Source organism: Nansenia antarctica, assembly GCF_963989245.1.
Source record: "Nansenia antarctica genome assembly, chromosome: 6".
NCBI classification, from domain to species: Eukaryota; Metazoa; Chordata; class Actinopteri; order Argentiniformes; family Microstomatidae; genus Nansenia; species Nansenia antarctica.
In genome coordinates, this window is record NC_137676.1 from 22,390,114 (window position 1) to 22,397,227 (window position 7,114).

The 7,114-nt window shown below is 45.8% G+C and overlaps 1 protein-coding gene across 1 annotated transcript in view; it reads left to right on the forward strand.

Annotated features, from left to right (window-relative positions):
- Nucleotides 1–1,477: 1,477 nt before the first annotated feature.
- Nucleotides 1,478–7,114, forward strand: part of epb41l2 (erythrocyte membrane protein band 4.1 like 2) — a 136,516-nt gene continuing 130,879 nt past the window's right edge. Inside the window, exon 1 of the mRNA XM_080533957.1 lies at nt 1,478–1,540. The gene's annotated coding sequence lies outside the window, so the exon portion shown is untranslated. The remainder of the gene's footprint in view (nt 1,541–7,114) is intronic.

The window sequence follows — 7,114 nt, forward strand, 5'->3', positions numbered from 1 at the left end:
TTTGAAGGAATGGCCGATATCACACCTCGAACCATCTTTTTATCACTGGTCAATGTTGCTAGCACTTTCTTACCCTCAAGCATTGTAAGCTTTGTAGCCTTGCCTCGCTGCAAACCATCTCTGCAAAACACCAGAAGTGATCCATTCCGTAGAACTCTTGCACTACTCACATCTCCTATCGCTTTCTTTATCGATGTGGTTAAACGAATCGGATTCCATTCACCAAACGAAGCACCTTCATCAAGCAGTTTCAGAATTACTTTACTATTCTCTTCCTTTCGAACAATTATCTCTTCAACAATTACATCATCATCGGATTCAGAACGTGAACTGTATTCATCATGATGCTGTTTCTTCTTTTTACGTTTAGCTTTCCTATTTATCGGACTCTCAAATTCCCCGCCATCTACCACCATTCCTGCGTCCTCCTCACTTCCTGGTTTGTTCCTACCACCTGTCATCTCACGTCCATTCACAGTCCGGTCCCACCCTCTTCCTCTGCCATGATCCGCCATTCTCGCCATCCAAGCGTTTCTCCGGTCAGCCGGGTGTGTTGGGCGTAGACTCCGTTAATGACGCTGCCCCGGCCGCTGTCCAGGGTGCTGAAGGCCAGGTATACCCGGGGATGCGTGCGGGTCACCACACTATATATATATATATATATATATATATATATATATATATATATATATATATATATATATATATATATATATATATATATATATATAAAATAAATAATAATATAATAATATATAATAAAATAATTATAATATAATAATAATAACAATAACAACAACAACAACAACAATAATAATAATAATAATAATAATAATAATAATAACAATAACAACAATAATAATGGTTTTGTCAAGCAAAGTCATTGAGGGGCTTTGATAAGCCGTTTACAGTCTTTACAAAGTGACAAATTGGTGTTCTGCATCAGAGCAACATTCTTCAACACAAGTCCACAACAAACTCATCAAACAAAATCATGATGCTACCATACAAGTTCTGTGGAATATACCAGTGTATGTAAATAAACACAACATGAGTCACAGCGGCATACAAAAAAACTGCTTTATTTCAGTCTATTTACCCGTTTTGATTGCTGTCCCCCATATAGTCATTAAAAGGCGATAACCCTTCAAATGTGTTGTGGCCATGTGATTACGGTATATGTAAATAACTAACAGACAGTAGGTCTGATGCTGTAATTGCGGCATATGTCCAGTAGTGGGCGCTAGTTCACCATGCTATAGCACCGGCCAGATGTAGGCCACCAATAGAAACAGCAGGCTGGAGCAGCCAGTTAGATTGTAGGTTTTGCTGCTGTAAAGCCATCAGGCCAATGAGCATTGAGAATCACGTGTTTTCAATAACCTGGGCGGAGCTGGCGTATGACAGACAGAGCTGGATGCCTCCCAGACAGATTCTGGTCTGGGAATTTCAATTTGAGATTTTAGGTGGTGGACTTGGAGCACATTTTTGCGAAACCACGCTTTGACATTTTTCTCCGATCTCATCTGAACTGCATCAGGTAAATTGATTGAATTGCACACGTGATTGTGAGACTGGTGATGAGGTACATGAGTCAGATTGTGCGCTACATGGTCGATCAGTGCTGGTAAATGGTTGTTTACATCGGTTGCTAGATAGATAGGCAGTTGTAACACACACGGATTGAGGTTCATGCTTGCTTGAACCAGTCCTTACCATCAACACAATGTTTTTCCACATCGTAAAGTTCGAATCATAAAGACCTGCCTACAGGCTGTAGCTACTCGATTTCAGACCGCCAGTTTTGCTCTGAAAATCGACGAAATAAATACAGAATCATGTTTATAGTTGTTCCTTCCCACGTTGGTGGCGAGTGGGGCAGATGCATGGGAGAGCTGATGATATTTCCCCCCAAACCCAGTCCTACTACAGCCTCCACAGCATCCACGAGTCTGCTCTGTTTTTGGTAAATCCCATCAACCGATACTGTGTTTCTGCGTGCGGCTGCAGCAGCATGCCTTATATAAACCGTATATGCCTTATATAAACCAGATTAATCCTCAAAACCATTGCTGACTAGTAGGATGTGTAGATCGGACGGAGTTGCACCGTTATCTGTTTCTCAGACGAGGCTGACTATCTTCTGCTCTGCTGACTATAGTGACCCTTTACCTAGCGAGATATGACCAACAAAACACGCTTTTGCTGTTTGCTAAAGTTCAATTGTTTTGCAATGTTTCAGGACATGTTCAATGTTTCAGGACATGCTTGCTTGGCTCGCAGATTGTATGGTGCCGTGTTAGTAGCGTCAGCGGGACGGAGAGACACTGGCTGCGTTCGTAAATTTGCTCTGAGAGCGCCGGAGCGCACACTGGGTTCAACGTCACAAAGGGACCAAGTAATTTGATTGGACAAGAGTCATTCCATGAGTGCTGATCAGATTTTCAGAACGAATTTACCAACGCAGCCACTGTCGCGTTTCAACCAGCAACATTGTAAAACGTCCCGATTTCACGTTTCTAAACAGCGCCGCCTTGTAAATCCTGTCTGTAACAAATCCATTATCGTTTGTAAGATGAGAAAAGCTTTTAGAAAAATGGTATTCTTTCACCATATCGAGAACACACTAACAGCATATGTGGATGTAGTTATTGCTGCAGTAATCAGCCATTTATCAAACGTTTGTGTTTGATCGGGGGGAGGGGTTCCTAACTTTCGGACCTAAACTTGTTAATTAATGTCCACGGAACTGGTGTCATTCATTATTACAGGAAGTCACAGTGGCTGGTCTGCTCAGTTGGTGAGAGGCTGACTGACTGTACTCCCTGGCGCCATCTTAAGATCCCGCTCAGCTCTGACTCCAATACGATCATGATGATGATGATGATGATGATGATGATGATGATGATGACGATAATGACCACTCAAACTAGTTGGACGTGTGCACAGTGACAGAGCCTGTCATGTGGAATTTAACCGTCAGCAATTCTCCCTCTCTTTCTCTCTCTCCCCCCATCCCCCCTTTCTCTGTGTCTCTCTCTCTCTCTCTCTCTCTCTCTCTCTCTCTCTCTCTCTCTCTCTCTCCCTTTCTCTCTCTCCCCCCCCCTCTCTCTGTATGTGTGTGTGTGTGTGTGTGTGTGTGTCTGTCAGTATGTGCCTCTCTCTCTCGCTCCCTCTCTCTCTTTCTCGCTGTGTCTCTGTGTCTATCGGTCTGTGCCTGCCCCCCGCCCCTCTCTCTGTGTAATAATGCTACAGTCTGTGTAAAAAAAAACACCACCAAATCCATACAGGACTGTAGCTACATTGTAACGGCAGCTGGATACTTCAGACAACCACTATCCAGAAACACCGCTAACAGACACCTAAATAGCAGGACAGGCTATTGGAAAGCAGCCAATAGTGATTAAAAAACCAAACCTCAACCAAAGCATAACTATAGTGGCTGTAGCTAGCTGACTCCGCCCCCCAACCCCCCCTGCCTTTACCCCTACACCATAATCCCTGTTTTTGCCTTGGTCGGCAGTAAGAATGGTTTTACTGGTGTTTACTGAAGGGGAGGCGAGGCCTATATGCATTCAGCCTACATTTCCATGTCTGTTAGCCCGCAAAGTTACATAAATTCAACTCATCCTGTTATATCACACAGACAACAGCAAAACTATGTAAACACTCAGTAGGCTACATCATGTGATCTCTTACTAAGTGAGCTGTACAATTTGCTGTCAACCGCTGTGCATTTAAACAGAGCCAGAGGTTTTTTGTTGTGGGATGTGATATAGCCTTTAGTAGTAAGCGGCCTCTTACATGTCACATAAAGCTATCATCATCGTCATGTGGATGATCAGTTTGCAACAGATAAGACAATGGTGTTTATAATCCAGATTAGCTGTAATCCTCTTTGAGGTGTTCTGTCTGTCTGTCTGTCTGTCAGTCTGTCCATACGTGTGCAGGTGTGTCGTCCTCACTCCTCAGTCACATGTGAACTCTGCCCATGTTCACGAGATGGTGGATGAATGAATGAGTGAAGTGAAGGAACGAATGAATGAATGAAAGAATTGATAAAGCCTACTTGAGTAGCCTAGGCCCTAATGGCCCAATATACATGACTCCCTATAGGCGTTAGGCTTCCTTCTGGGAGGGTTTGTGAGAGAGGAAACAGGGGATGCGAGAAAGAGGGAACAGAGGATGAGAGAGAGAGATAGATAGATACTCTATTGATACATGAGGGGGAAATTAATTGGTTACAGCCGCTCACATCACAAACAACAACAACACCAGACCGGAGGAGGAGTTGTAGAGTCTTACTGCGGCGAGCAGAAAAGAGGGAACGCAGGATGAGAGGGGGAACAGGGGATGAGTGAACTGAGAGAGGAACATAGAAGCTCATTGTAGCCTGTTGGGTCAGACGTCCTAATGAGACTGTTAATTGTTGTTTTGTGGGGGGGGTTTTGGGGGTGTCTCCTAATTACACTGGCTAGCATGTGTGAAGGGACAGTCCTGAGTGTGTGAAGGGACAGTCCTGAGTGTGTGACGGGACAGTCCTGAGTGCATGTGTGAAGGGACAGTCCTGAGTGTGAAGCATGTGTGAAGGGACAGTCCTGAGTGTCATGTGTGAAGGGACAGTCCTGAGTGTGAAGGGACAGTCCTGAGTGTGTGAAGGGACAGTCCTGAGTGTGAAGGGACAGTCCTGAGTGTGTGAAGGGACAGTCCTGAGTGTGAAGGGACAGTCCTGAGTGTGTGAAGGGACAGTCCTGAGTGTGAAGGGACAGTCCTGAGTGTGAAGGGACAGTCCTGAGTGTGAAGGGACAGTCCTGAGTGTGAAGGGACAGTCCTGAGTGTGAAGGGACAGTCCTGAGTGTGAAGGGACAGTCCTGAGTGTGAAGGGACAGTCCTGAGTGCAGGGCAACACTGGACAGTTAAACAGAAGGTTATTGTGTGTCACTTGTTGTTGCTGCTTAGTCAGAGAACATTCTCCAACGGACACCCAAGTCCCTGTGTCTTCACAGAGTATGGGTGGATTACAGTCTCTCCCTGTGTCTTCACAGAGTATGGGTGGATTACAGTCTCTCCCTGTGTCTTCACAGAGTATGGGTGGATTACAGTCTCTCCCTGTGTCTTCACAGAGTATGGGTGGATTACAGTCTCTCCCTGTGTCTTCACAGAGTATGGGTGGATTACAGTCTCTCCCTGTGTCTTCACAGAGTATGGGTGGATTACAGTCTCTCCCTGTGTCTTCACAGAGTATGGGTGGATTACAGTCTCTCCCTGTGTCTTCACAGAGTATGGGTGGATTACAGTCTCTCCCTGTGTCTTCACAGAGTATGGGTGGATTACAGTCTCTCCCTGTGTCTTCACAGAGTATGGGTGGATTACAGTCTCTCCCTGTGTCTTCACAGAGTATGGGTGGATTACAGTCTCTCCCTGTGTCTTCACAGAGTATGGGTGGATTACAGTCTCTCCCTGTGTCTTCACAGAGTATGGGTGGATTACAGTCTCTCCCTGTGTCTTCACAGAGTATGGGTGGATTACAGTCTCTCCCTGTGTCTTCACAGAGTATGGGTGGATTACAGTCTCTCCCTGTGTCTTCACAGAGTATGGGTGGATTACAGTCTCTCCCTGTGTCTTCACAGAGTATGGGTGGATTACAGTCTCTCCCTGTGTCTTCACAGAGTATGGGTGGATTACAGTCTCTCCCTGTGTCTTCACAGAGTATGGGTGGATTACAGTCTCTCCCTGTGTCTTCACAGAGTATGGGTGGATTACAGTCTCTCCCTGTGTCTTCACAGAGTATGGGTGGATTACAGTCTCTCCCTGTGTCTTCACAGAGTATGGGTGGATTACAGTCTCTCCCTGTGTCTTCACAGAGTATGGGTGGATTACAGTCTCTCCCTGTGTCTTCACAGAGTATGGGTGGATTACAGTCTCTCCCTGTGTCTTCACAGAGTATGGGTGGATTACAGTCTCTCCCTGTGTCTTCACAGAGTATGGGTGGATTACAGTCTCTCCCTGTGTCTTCACAGAGTATGGGTGGATTACAGTCTCTCCCTGTGTCTTCACAGAGTATGGGTGGATTACAGTCTCTCCCTGTGTCTTCACAGAGTATGGGTGGATTACAGTCTCTCCCTGTGTCTTCACAGAGTATGGGTGGATTACAGTCTCTCCCTGTGTCTTCACAGAGTATGGGTGGATTACAGTCTCTCCCTGTGTCTTCACAGAGTATGGGTGGATTACAGTCTCTCCCTGTGTCTTCACAGAGTATGGGTGGATTACAGTCTCTCCCTGTGTCTTCACAGAGTATGGGTGGATTACAGTCTCTCCCTGTGTCTTCACAGAGTATGGGTGGATTACAGTCTCTCCCTGTGTCTTCACAGAGTATGGGTGGATTACAGTCTCTCCCTGTGTCTTCACAGAGTATGGGTGGATTACAGTCTCTCCCTGTGTCTTCACAGAGTATGGGTGGATTACAGTCTCTCCCTGTGTCTTCACAGAGTATGGGTGGATTACAGTCTCTCCCTGTGTCTTCACAGAGTATGGGTGGATTACAGTCTCTCCCTGTGTCTTCACAGAGTATGGGTGGATTACAGTCTCTCCCTGTGTCTTCACAGAGTATGGGTGGATTACAGTCTCTCCCTGTGTCTTCACAGAGTATGGGTGGATTACAGTCTCTCCCTGTGTCTTCACAGAGTATGGGTGGATTACAGTCTCTCCCTGTGTCTTCACAGAGTATGGGTGGATTACAGTCTCTCCCTGTGTCTTCACAGAGTATGGGTGGATTACAGTCTCTCCCTGTGTCTTCACAGAGTATGGGTGGATTACAGTCTCTCCCTGTGTCTTCACAGAGTATGGGTGGATTACAGTCTCTCCCTGTGTCTTCACAGAGTATGGGTGGATTACAGTCTCTCCCTGTGTCTTCACAGAGTATGGGTGGATTACAGTCTCTCCCTGTGTCTTCACAGAGTATGGGTGGATTACAGTCTCTCCCTGTGTCTTCACAGAGTATGGGTGGATTACAGTCTCTCCCTGTGTCTTCACAGAGTATGGGTGGATTACAGTCTCTCCCTGTGTCTTCACAGAGTATGGGTGGATTACAGTCTCTCCCTGTGTCTTCACAGAG